This window comes from Hippocampus comes, unplaced genomic scaffold (genome assembly GCF_001891065.2).
Source record: "Hippocampus comes isolate QL1 unplaced genomic scaffold, H_comes_QL1_v1.1 scaffold248, whole genome shotgun sequence".
NCBI lineage: Eukaryota > Metazoa > Chordata > Actinopteri > Syngnathiformes > Syngnathidae > Hippocampus > Hippocampus comes.
In genome coordinates, this window is record NW_017806277.1 from 843,771 (window position 1) to 855,673 (window position 11,903).

At 41.0% G+C, this 11,903-nt stretch overlaps 1 long non-coding RNA gene across 1 annotated transcript; it reads left to right on the forward strand.

The window, feature by feature from the left end:
* Positions 1 to 3,196: 3,196 nt before the first annotated feature.
* Positions 3,197 to 9,171, forward strand: LOC109507953 (uncharacterized). The gene is made up of 3 exons (XR_002166569.1): positions 3,197 to 3,353; positions 6,701 to 6,806; positions 8,983 to 9,171. It is a non-coding gene; the product is annotated as an uncharacterized LOC109507953 (long non-coding RNA).
* The last annotated feature ends 2,732 nt before the right edge of the window (positions 9,172 to 11,903 follow it).

Sequence of the window (11,903 nt, forward strand, 5' to 3'; positions counted from 1 at the left end):
TGCAGGGCACACACAGCACGAGGAGAACATGCAAACTCCACACAGTCGGAAGGCCGGGGGCGGATTCAAACCCACGACCACTGCATTGCGAGACTGAGATGCTAACCAGTCGACTACCATGCGGCCCACCTTAAAACTTGTAATCAGTCATTTGGCCTATGTAAATGGGAAGTCAACCCCAAATTTTCTTGACAGTAATATACTCTATGCGCATCCACTGGTCAAAATCAGAATCAGAATCAGAACCATCTTTAATGGCCAAGTATGTAGAACACACAAGGAATTTGTCTCCGGCAGTACAGGCTGCACTAGTATCATCATAAACAAGTACATGACAAATAAGTGTGGAAGGACATTCCGTAATGTACTTGGGCAATCGATCGGGTATGAACCTTTGAGTTTTGTGTAGCAGTGATCTAGAATGTTGCCTTCTCTGGTGAAACAGTCAATGTCCTGCGTAGGGTCGCCAAAAAATGAAAGGAAAATGACAAAAACAAGGATAATATTAGGGAGCGCGTAACCGAGGCTGCCACACGTGTCGGCACCATGGTTAATAATAATAATAATAATAATAATAAACTAACAATAAAACACAGCATTAATATTGAGTTTGTTGCATATAAATTCAGCAGCAAAATCCACTTGTTAGAATGCATTGTTTGTCCATGGTGTCACCCCTCCCTTTTGTTTTATTCCCTTTTTCAGTGTGGACTGGGCGCCTCGCTAATTGGTGCACCTGCCTCCCTTACACACCTGTGAGTCTTCAGCTCATCAGCCACTTGCAGCATAAAAGCCAGCCGGAACAGCCACCCGTTGCCAGTTCGTCAGTGATCTTTCCTGACGCACTCGCTTCTGCCAAGCCATTACGCTCCTTCGTCCTGCACTCCTTGAGTTGGTCGCTTTCACTACCATTCGATTCCTGCCACTTCGACCTATCCCACTCCTGGCTAATAAATCCTTCTGAGTTCATTGTGTCTGCGTGTAGGTCCTGTGCTCATTTCTCACGAAGCCTAACACCACTCAGCTGCAGAAAACAGGTGAGCTGTGATTGTTCGTTACCTGAGCCCTGAGTAACTCTGAGGTAATTTCCAGTCGACAACATGTGGCAAAATGGCCTCCCTCTGAGATGATGAGTGGTGCAGAAGACTAATCTTCAATAATTTTACAAAAATTGTTTGATTGCAGTGGTTGCCTCAGGTTGTGCAACAAAATATTAAGTGAAAGACTTTCATTTAATTAAAAAAATTCTAATCAACCACGATTCCCCAAATTAATTGCTTTTCATTTGTTAATTATAATTATTATTATTATTATAGATTTTTTTTTTTAATTAACAGAGGGTTACCAACAATTTTGTCCATGTGTGTACTGTATGCACCTATTGGGCCAGCAATATCCATTTGGAAGTTTTGCAAAATAATTGTCATAATAATACTAATAATAACAGTATATGCTTTTTGAAATGCGCCCTTTTTTTAACTTTCAAATTAAATGGTCCCTTCTACTACAGGCCCCAGGTGTGTATTGCGGGCTCTCTATAAAACGATCACTTCACCATTTTTCATGGCCGTGATTTATAGTGGAGTTGAGGACCTCTCAGATTGGACTCTTCTGACAGGCACTATGCCGGATTCTGTTCAGAGCTCTCATGGCCTCATTCTCAAAGTCAGCATTCAAACTACCGGTACTGTAAAATCATTGAGTCCTTCCTCAATAGCGTAATCATTCTGGAAGTCTGCTTTGTAATATCAACAACAAAGATTTTACTCAAGAGATGCACCTAAACTCTCCCACCAAACAGTTAGTTGACACAAATTCCCTGTAGGACACGCAGCTTCACATATTTTCACAATAGGCGTCATCATCTCCAGCCATGCATGAAATACAGAGATGCATCCATCTGTCACTTTGTCAATATTCTCACTGTCATCTGAGATGGTTGCAATGTCCACCGCATACTTTAATACTGTGAAAATTGTCTGTTTAAAAATAGATTTACGTATCTCCAACTATGCTCACATGCATTTGTACTGTCCCGCACAATACACATAAATTTCTTGTTCAAGTAAGACCCTGAAATGAATCAGGTGCATTAATTTTAACATCAGTTCCATCCAAAGCCTTCTTAAATATACTCTAGTGTGTTTTTTAAACATCCGTGGATGACATTTGGATGTGGCACAAACCAAGCCACAGAAATGACAATAATTTTAAAAATACTGTATTATTGAAATCCTTCATCAATTGCTGATCTTTATTTTCATCCAGTGATAAAATGCAGGTATGGATTTGGCAAATATACGTTTTAGTTGACTTAAGCATATTAATTTCTTATCATGTTAACTGTGAATCAAACACACAACTGCTTATGGGTATGACAACCTGTATGTCTTGGATGAATGCAAATCTGAAGAATCTACAGCTCATTATAGCCCACATTTTTTTTTGTTTAACCCTTTGAGGGACAGCGGTTACTTCAGTGGACAGCTTCTCGTGTCAGTTACAGGTTATTATTATTGGTGCATGAAAGGTGAACATACTGTATTACTCCTATTTTCCTGAGTTCCCAAACACTTTATCTCATATTCCTGTTCAATATGCAATCTTCTGCGGCTTCCAGGTCCTATGGAGTACATATAAATGGTCTCTGAAGATTACTATGATATTATAAATAGCATTTACAAGCATTATAGTAACATTCGCTTTCCTAGTATTTCCTCTTGGACATGATTTATCGGTTGGTCTTACTTTGGAGAAGTACAGCTGTAAATAGGAACCAAGATAATATATTGATTTTCATATATGTATTTTTAAAAAAATAAACTCAATCAATGATGCAATACAGTAATTGTCTTATGGCATCATGGCAGATCATAGCGCTCTACATCCCATCAAATTGCTCTGATGTCAACCCTCAGCACAGTCTGTGCGTTTTTTTAAATTCCTTCACAGTTATCAAAAAGCATAATTTCTGGCCTTTACCTCTGCTTCAGCATAGTACAGGCCTAATTTTAATGTGCCTCAATTGTTTAATATCCTAGCGGAGTACTCTGCTTGGACACTATGTTAAAACTTGTTAAGTTTATGAAGCTACAGTGTTTTGTCTTTTGAGACAGAATCTGCCTTTATTACTCTTACGTGTTAGCACACAAAGAGTTTTTCCTTCATGTCGAAAGAAAATAGAATTACACCAAAGGGCTTTCATGTACTCTGCTCCCATGGGCCTTGGGGTAGAGTTGTACAATTGAAAATGCTTGTCCGTGTGTGCGTGTGTGTGTGTGTGTGTGTGTGTGTGTGTAAAATTATTATCAAGGATTTCAGGGGAGAGGCACTAAGAATGTGATTACTCTTTGGTAAGCTTTAATCTATTTCATCTGTTTGCTGTTGCTCACGTACAGTTAAAAAATTGCACCATGGCTTTTCGAGTGAGCACGTAAATGTATGTAAGTTGAAACTTGTCATGATGAATGTATGCAATTTTCTCAGTTGAGCTTTTTGTCATGGCTTAAAACATTTTTTGGAATTACAAATGTCAACACTCCATTTGTACTGACAATGAAAGACTAAAACAACAGATACATTTAGTTTTTAATTATGTGATTTGTGTACAGTGAGCAAGGTAGGCATTTGTTATTACAGCTTGAATATTTGATGTATGGAAAGTCTTTACACACGAGTTATCCATCCATGGATCAACCTGCCAGATGGCAATCGGCGATGGCATCCCAATGGATCTGAAATTCCAGCTTTGTCTGTTATTGCTGTCATGCCCGAGATAATCCTTCAACAGGACCAAACTACAACTAGTACAATTTCTGTTTATAAAGTGCATGATCAAATATGGAATATTTTTTTTCTTATCTTAATCACGCGCCATTCATTTGTTGGATGTGAAAACATGTACATGTATCATATAATGGCATCGTGCAAGCAAACCCTCAGGTAATTGTCGTGCGAAAATGGAAGTCAGCTAAAGGTCAGAGACTTGAATGCACATGCTGCAGGCATTTCTTGCGGCTGGACCAGCAGTATATTTTTTGACATGAAGGCAATGCTTGCACTGAATGCACAGTTTCTGAGCAAGAAATTAATATGATAATAATAAGCAGTGTTCCACAATTTCAGGAAAATCACGATCAAACTGAAACCATACATATCACTTGATTTTGCAATTTTAAATTTAAACTGGAATCAGCTTCAAACAGTCCCTTTTCATTTTATCAGCCTTTTGGGACATACAGTACTTCCTTTTGTATACAGTGAGTACATGTATATGTACTTACTATTATAATAATGGTCTGGGCATCTTTCTGAAAATGATACATGTGTTTAATCTGAGGCTATATCCTTGTTTAAACAGTTTACTGATTTTACACATTTTCCAGTAGAATGATCAAAACTAAAAGTGTTTCCAAACCCTAACTGAGTCAAGGCACCTCTTCTACATTAGAAACAGCTCACAGCAGACCAACTAACAAAAAATGCGAATGCTTTCAAAAAAATGTTGATCTTGTCAACATTTTCATACTAATTAACTCACTCAATGTCAAATCTTGGCCTGGTTTATAAATCACAAAGCTGATATACTCGGAGCAGGCCATGCCTTGATAAGCTGTTGTATGAATGGCAACAGTTTTGGTGTACTTTCTGCTGTCAAATGGAGAAGCATTTAATTGTTCTGCCTGACAATATACATTGCTGGCATAGGCAGATTATCAAGGATATACTCTATTTGGACAAATTATGTAAAACTGGAAAATTTCCTGCTGCACACTATTGTGCCAGGACACCCTGGCTGTCATGATCCAATTTTTGTTTGTCTCGAGCAGGTGGCAGAGGAGGGCTTTCCTTCCAGATTGCACATCTGCTCCAAGTTTGTTCATCAAATTAGCCGAGTATTTAAGGATTTCCGAAATGCCTGGTCTCTGATTATTGACCTTGTTGCTGCTCTTGCTCCAGTGTCGTTTTCTAGACCTCTCAATCTCATCATTTTCATTATTTGCTCTCTAGTCTCTTGCTTGTAAGCATTTAGATTGTCTTTTGATCATGCTCTTGTTTTTTTTTTTTGTTGTGAAATTTGACTCGAGTCATTTCGTTTATATTCTCAGATGTACTATTACCTTGCAGCAATTTCTGTTGATACTTTCTCATGGTACTTTTGTTGTTGGATAAATATTTTTTTGTACGGATTTTGTTTGTGTCTACGTTTGTAGGATCCGATCGCCATTCAGTTTGTCCCCAAACTCTGTCCCTGGCTCCGAACGACTGTGTAATTGATCGGTCTAATTGATTTGTAATAAGATAAGAAAACCTTTATTCGTCTCGCAATGGAGAAATTCCCAATTCACAGCAGCAAAGTTATGAATGGAAGAAGTAGAACAACTTAATGGACTTAATGACACCAAAACTGGAACCTGCAGGTTACCAACAATTCGTACAAATAGCATGCTATTTTCACAAGATCCATGGCTGCAAAAATGATCGTAAACCCTTCACTTTTTGGTGTTCATGCAATTTTATATTATATGCAATCTTATACTGAGCAGCAGACAGGACAGAGATGTGTGTACAGCTGCTACCATTTCCTTGGTCGTCATCTTATTTATCTGCATTGACATCACAGGTACCATTCTGTGGTTGCGGAAAACAAAATAAGGAACAATATACATTTGTGATGTTAATCCTTGATGGACTTTAATGAAATATTTTCCCCAAACATTGTCAACATTGACTTCCAGATGGTCTTTAGGGTCACTTTAAAAATTACAATGTATTCCAAATATGTGACTGCTGCATTCCCTTTGGTCGGTACAGTCGCCATATTTTTAGATTCGTTTTAGTAAAATAGAATGGTGTAAGCATGGGCGAGCTCTATTTTGAGTGTAGTTGAGTGAACAGGTACACTATGAGACATCTACACTGAACACGTACCTAATGCAGTTCGGTTATTTCCAAGGAACAATGTTGTTACGTCCCCCAGAGCACAGACAGATACAACACAGCTAAATTATGCACCGAATGCATCAAGGTTTCCACTTCGTGTGGTTGATGGAGAGAAATAGAACTTTGCAACACACAGACGCGCGCGCGCGCGCGCGCGCGCACACACACACACACACACACACACACACACCCTCTTGTTGTTTTCATTGTGTTCCTTGTGTCTTTTGAATTATTGAAGTGACTTGAGATGTATTGAATTCTCAGATTTACTTCCAGCACTAACATCCAAGAGCAGTTTGCCTCAGGCCTAAATTGGATTTGAAAATCTTTCTTTGCTTACCTGCTTCATTTGTGGCAATGTAGAATAACCCACCATCAATCCATTAGATTAGATTAGATATCCTTTATTTGTCCCACTATCAATCCATCTATATCAATCCAAAGACAGGCGTGTGTGCGTGCATGTGTGTGTGCGTGCGTACGTCTGTGTCTGTGTGTGTGTGTGTGTGTGTGTGTATCTATATCAATCCAAAGACAGACATGTGTGCGTGTGTGCGTGCATGTGTGTGTACGTGCGTGCGTACGTCCGTGTGTGTGTGTGTGTGTGCGTGTGCACGTGTGTGTGTGTGTGTGTGTGTGTGTGTGTGTGCGTGTGCGTGTGTGCGTGTGTGTGCGCGTGTGTGTGTGTGCACGTGTGTGTGCACGTGTGTGTGTGTACATCCATCCATCCGTTTTCAACACCACTGATCTTGAACAGGGTCATGGAGTACAGAAGAGGGGGGTGCTGGGGCCTATTCCAGCTGACGGAGTGCGAAAGGCGGACTACACCCTGAACCATTCGAACATTCGACATTCAATCCGGGGTATGTTGGTTGCGCGAGCATGAGCCTCGGGCACGGACCCCATCGGATGACCTCTGTTTGACCAGCCCTGTAGATTCTGAAGGGATTACATTGACCTGGTAACTCATAGAAACTGAAATCTGATTGGACAAAAAAAAAAAAAGTAAAATACACACTGCTGGAGGGTGGGCAGCCACCAGAGAAACTTTGAAATGAATATATACTTGAATATCTGAAAACAGTTTCATCTAAGTCGTACATGTAGGCCAGTGCTTCTGGAAGACCACAATTTCATAGGAAAGCCAAAGTCACGTCACTGGCCCTCATTGTTCAAATTGTACTCCAAAGTCCAGGAAGAAAATCTGCATCAAGTGCACACTATCATACAGTGACTTCTTGAAAGACTGATAAAAGTAAGTTCCATGCCCCTTTCGTCTCCTTCCTGGAGGCACAGCTATCTTGGCATAAGGCAGAATGCAAATGGACTAAGCCAAGATGTCAGTAGTCACCTCCTGGTCGGTTCCAGACTCCTGCAAGCAGCTGCAGCTACTCATGGTATTCATGAACTTCTACTGTGCTACATCCGCAGCCTTTGTTGCATTCAGGCCACCAAAGAGGCCTTTCAGATCATCAAGTCCTGGTTTACCTCTGCTCCCATCTTTCTGGTCTTGTACCCAATCCTGGTCCAAGTTCAGTTCTGCTCCCATCGTCCCTGAACCCGATCCGAGTCCAAGTTCACTTCTGCTCCCATCATCCCTGTACCCAATCCGACCTGGCAGTTTTTCATGGAGGTTGGATCCGTTCCGATGTGGAAGTCCGGGCCGTTCTATCACAACGTGCTGGGGCCAACCAGAAACTCCACCCTTGTGGCTTCTTCTCTCAGCAACTGCCACCTGCTAAGAGAAAACTGCAGCACACAGCTGCTGGTTCAAAATTTGTTCTGCAAGAGTGACTGGCTCAGGGGGAACCAAGCAAGCATATTTGGTGTAGACATATCACAAGGACCTTGAGTACATCAAGACAGCAAAGAGACTGAACAACCATCAAGACTTTTTATTCCCTGTTTTACGCTCAATTCAATTACTCCCTCTCCTAATGCCCTTGGACCCACCTGGATCCTGTAAAATCATCCTGACACCTTGTCCCTCCAATTCCAGAACGCAGAGAAATCTGCCACCAGATAATCCCATTCTCCATGCCTCCTATGTGGTCGCAACGTTAACCTGGAAGTTTGAGGAGAGTGTGAGGTCTGCCACCAAGGACTTGCCTGGCTTCCTGAAGATGTTTTGTTTGTGCCTCCAACTCTACAGCCAGATGTGCTCCAGCGGGTCCACATCTCGAAGCTTACCTGCCAACCGGAGATCCAGAGAATCTGTGATGTTCTCCTTCTCTGCTGGCTCAACCAATAGGAGGACACATGACTATTTGTTAATGCATACCCGTCCGCAAGCAACACAAACTGTGACACTGGGCCCCTGCTGGCATAATTTTGTTACGAGTCTTCTACTATCCGACAGCAACAAAGCTGTCCTCACGTTTCTCGACTGTTTTTAGTTAAATGGCTCACTTTGTGCCCTTGCTTAAGCTCCCCTTGGCCAAGGCGACACCACCGCTAGATCTTTCGCACCTCTTCTGCCCGTTCATGCAGTTTCAGATGAGGTTACCCGCTTCACATTTTCTCATCAGGGACCTCTGCAGCCTTGTTGTTGAAGCCACCCTCAATCCATCTTCTGGGTTCCATCCCAATTCCAATGACCAAACTCAGATGAAGACAATTTTGTATTTCTGTTGTTTTCCTTGACTCCACCTCAGTTAGTACACCAGTAGTTTCTTTCTTCTTGTAGACATTCCAAGGGCTTAGAGACTGACCGTGCCGACTGCTTTTGGAATAGCTCTGATGTTTTTCCATCTTCATTCAGATTCGCAATTGCTTGTTTTTCCACCCATAAACTTCTCTCAACTCCTCATGTTGGTAAACTCCAAATCTGAAAGCCAGAGAAAACATTCAGCACTATAAATGATTTGAATGAGGATTACAACACACTTGCGCAACTCAACACACCTGTCAGTCACAACACAAGACGAACAATGCTTTTGCTCATATGAAAAATAGTTGAATTTCTTTATCAGATCCAGATGTAAATTCCCGGAGAGAAAAGCTGAATTCATGATCTTGTTTTCATATCCTGCTTTTCAGTCTCTCGCAAAAGCGATGGATTTCAACTAACTCTTCCAAGACTTTTGCAGGGGGGTGAAAGTATGACCTTGAGGGGCACCCGCCACTGTAAACAATGTGAACTGTGGCACAGTGGTGTCCTCATTACAGCAAAACCAAGGCATGTGTGCCACCATGTGCACATGAGCAAAGCCTTCTGCTGCATTCTCTCCCCAGGCAAGCCATTTGTCATTCCTCACACACTGACATACATCGCTGCTTACCACACGTAATGTTTCCCACAGTAATCAAACACATATTGCCTTATGGTGACTGCAACCACAACATGGATGTGAATCTTACCAAATACCAGAAGGACAGAAGGTCATTTTTGCAGGGTGAAGAAATGCTTTGTCATTTCCCTCGGATGAAGCAATTTGGATGTTCGATCACGAGGATATTCATAAAACAACACCGACCTGCACACAGAGACTTTTATGACTAAGGGCCTGGTAATAAAATTGATTCTCTAGACAGGCACATCAACTCAAGGTTAAAAAAAAAAAAGGTATAATTAATGAGATTAATTCGCGGGCTCCGACGACATTTGAATCAGAAAATCGATTTTAATTCAGCCGAAACGAGTTGAATGATAATGGAGTGTTCTTACGTATCGAGATATGTATTAAATTATCTTATATGAAAGATGCACACAATATATAAATTGGTATAAGTAGGTTTGTCTGCAATTTGGTGTTCATCAACTTGTGGCTGATGTGCTTCCCCCCCCCCCGCCCCCCATCAAAAAAAAAAAAAAGAAAAAACATTAAGTCACTGCCATGCACATAAAGTGAGCAAACATACTGTCGGTTGAGCATGCTAACTGTAACTTACTAACACGGTAAGCTGTCCACTGTAGTAACCGCTAGTTAAGTTTTCCTTGCCTTTTCCCAAAAAATTAAATTTTCCTGTATTCCCCTGCTACATTATCAAGACTTTATGATGCAGTGTGTTCATTTACAATATTTCCAGGAAAGGTTTGGACGAATGATTGATCATTTGCAGCATGGAGTAAAATTTCTAGTTTAATAAATTTATCTGGAATCAAATTACATCACTAGATAATGTGCGTGGCCATAGAAAGTAATCATTTAAGCTGTGACTGCTGACTGCAAAACCACGAGTTGCCCTGCATCCGGAACAAGATGCATATCCCTGCAGCCAGGACCACCAAGATGCTTATTAGCCTTATGGGATGACAGAGCTGTCCAAGCAAAATAGAACAGTTCCTACAGAAAGAGGCCATTTATGAGGACATTTCAAATAGAATAATGAATTTAGTCACGGCTTTGGTTGCTTTGCTAAAAATACATGAAAGTATGCCATGTTGACACTGATTATATTACTGATTAGCTCCCGCATCTGTCTCCCCCACTGATTTCACAAATCCGTCTTTTTATTCTGTGTTTGCAAGGGACAACGTCACCCCAAATAAATGTTTATGTGAATGCAAAATGATGCATTTCCCAAAGGTGCATATATGGCTGTTGAATTAGGAATGAATGCAATGTTGACATACTCACCGCTTGTGCAGCATCCAAAGTTCATAGCAGGTGCAGAATTTTAATCTATTCATTTCTAGGGTCCATATCATGCTGTTTTAAGCTTTCCACAGTTAACGAGAAGTATATATGATTATATATTACCTGTGGCACAATGGCGATTCAATTTCTTATGAAATATGAATTTTGGTAGCTGCTTTTCTAACCCGGAAATAAGATGCCAGGCTCACTTTAACCCAGCCTCTCCCTGTGTGGCTGCCACATCGCTTTGATGACATTGTCCTAAAGCCGACTCCTGCGCACTCCACCCACGAAAAAGTAAAGTAATAATGATGGAAGAACATTGTTTGAGCCTTATGTCCTCCATCCAGAGTCAAGTGACAATCTTTATCCAGCGGTGAGGTTCTGTTCAGCATTGATGTTCTTCTATTCATCCATGCACATGGTAATGGCGTGACAATTTTTTTTCCACAACAAAATACGTCTGACATACAGTGCTTGACAACTGAGCAAATGTGCATTGATGTAAATATTATGTCATCATTTAGCTAGCGCTTAACCCTTTCAGGGACAGCGGTTACTGCAGTGGACAAGTTATCATGTTATCAGGTTACAGGGTGCATGAAAGGGTTAATTTACTTACAGTTCTGACCTTTCCAGGAGGTTTAGTCTCCCGGCCAATCCACTTTGGACTCGCCAAGGTACACCAGGTAGTCCTCTGAGAAATGACGATCATTGAAAAACAGCAACTGAATTGTCTCTCACCAGGGAGGCCGGTGCCTCAGCGGAGGTGGCCGCTCACAGCGTCTCTTTCCCAGATACGCCCGTAGGGCATCTAACTGGCTGCTCGAGAAAGTGTGTGTGTGTGTGTGTGTGTGTGTGTGTGTGTGTGTGTGTGTGTGTGTGTGTGTGTGTGTGTGTGTGTGTGTGTTTTGTCTGATTTTCACCACACTGAGAGCACTTGGATGTTAAGTTTGAATGCATGTAACTCCAAAGTCTTTGAAATAACATGAGGTGTGCCGCAGGGATCAATCTTTGGCCCAGTATTTTTAAATTTGCATATGCTCCCTCTTGGTGTCATCAGGATGCATAGCATGAACTTCCAAAATTACCCAGATTATATGCAGCTGCATATAATCTGTATATCATCTGTACATGTATGGCTCTTTTGATGACACCAGTCTGTTGCATGCACTTTTAAACTCATTTTGCACAGAAAATTGTGGATGGCAGAAAACTTTCTACAGCTAAACAAAGACAAAAGTTGTAGTCATCGGTTATAGGTTCAAATAAATTACAAGCACGATCTTTAAATCTTAATCACATTGAAGTTATTTAAGACTCTGAGACAACTTTTATTCCACACATTATAAATATAATCCACAATGGGACTTTATCATC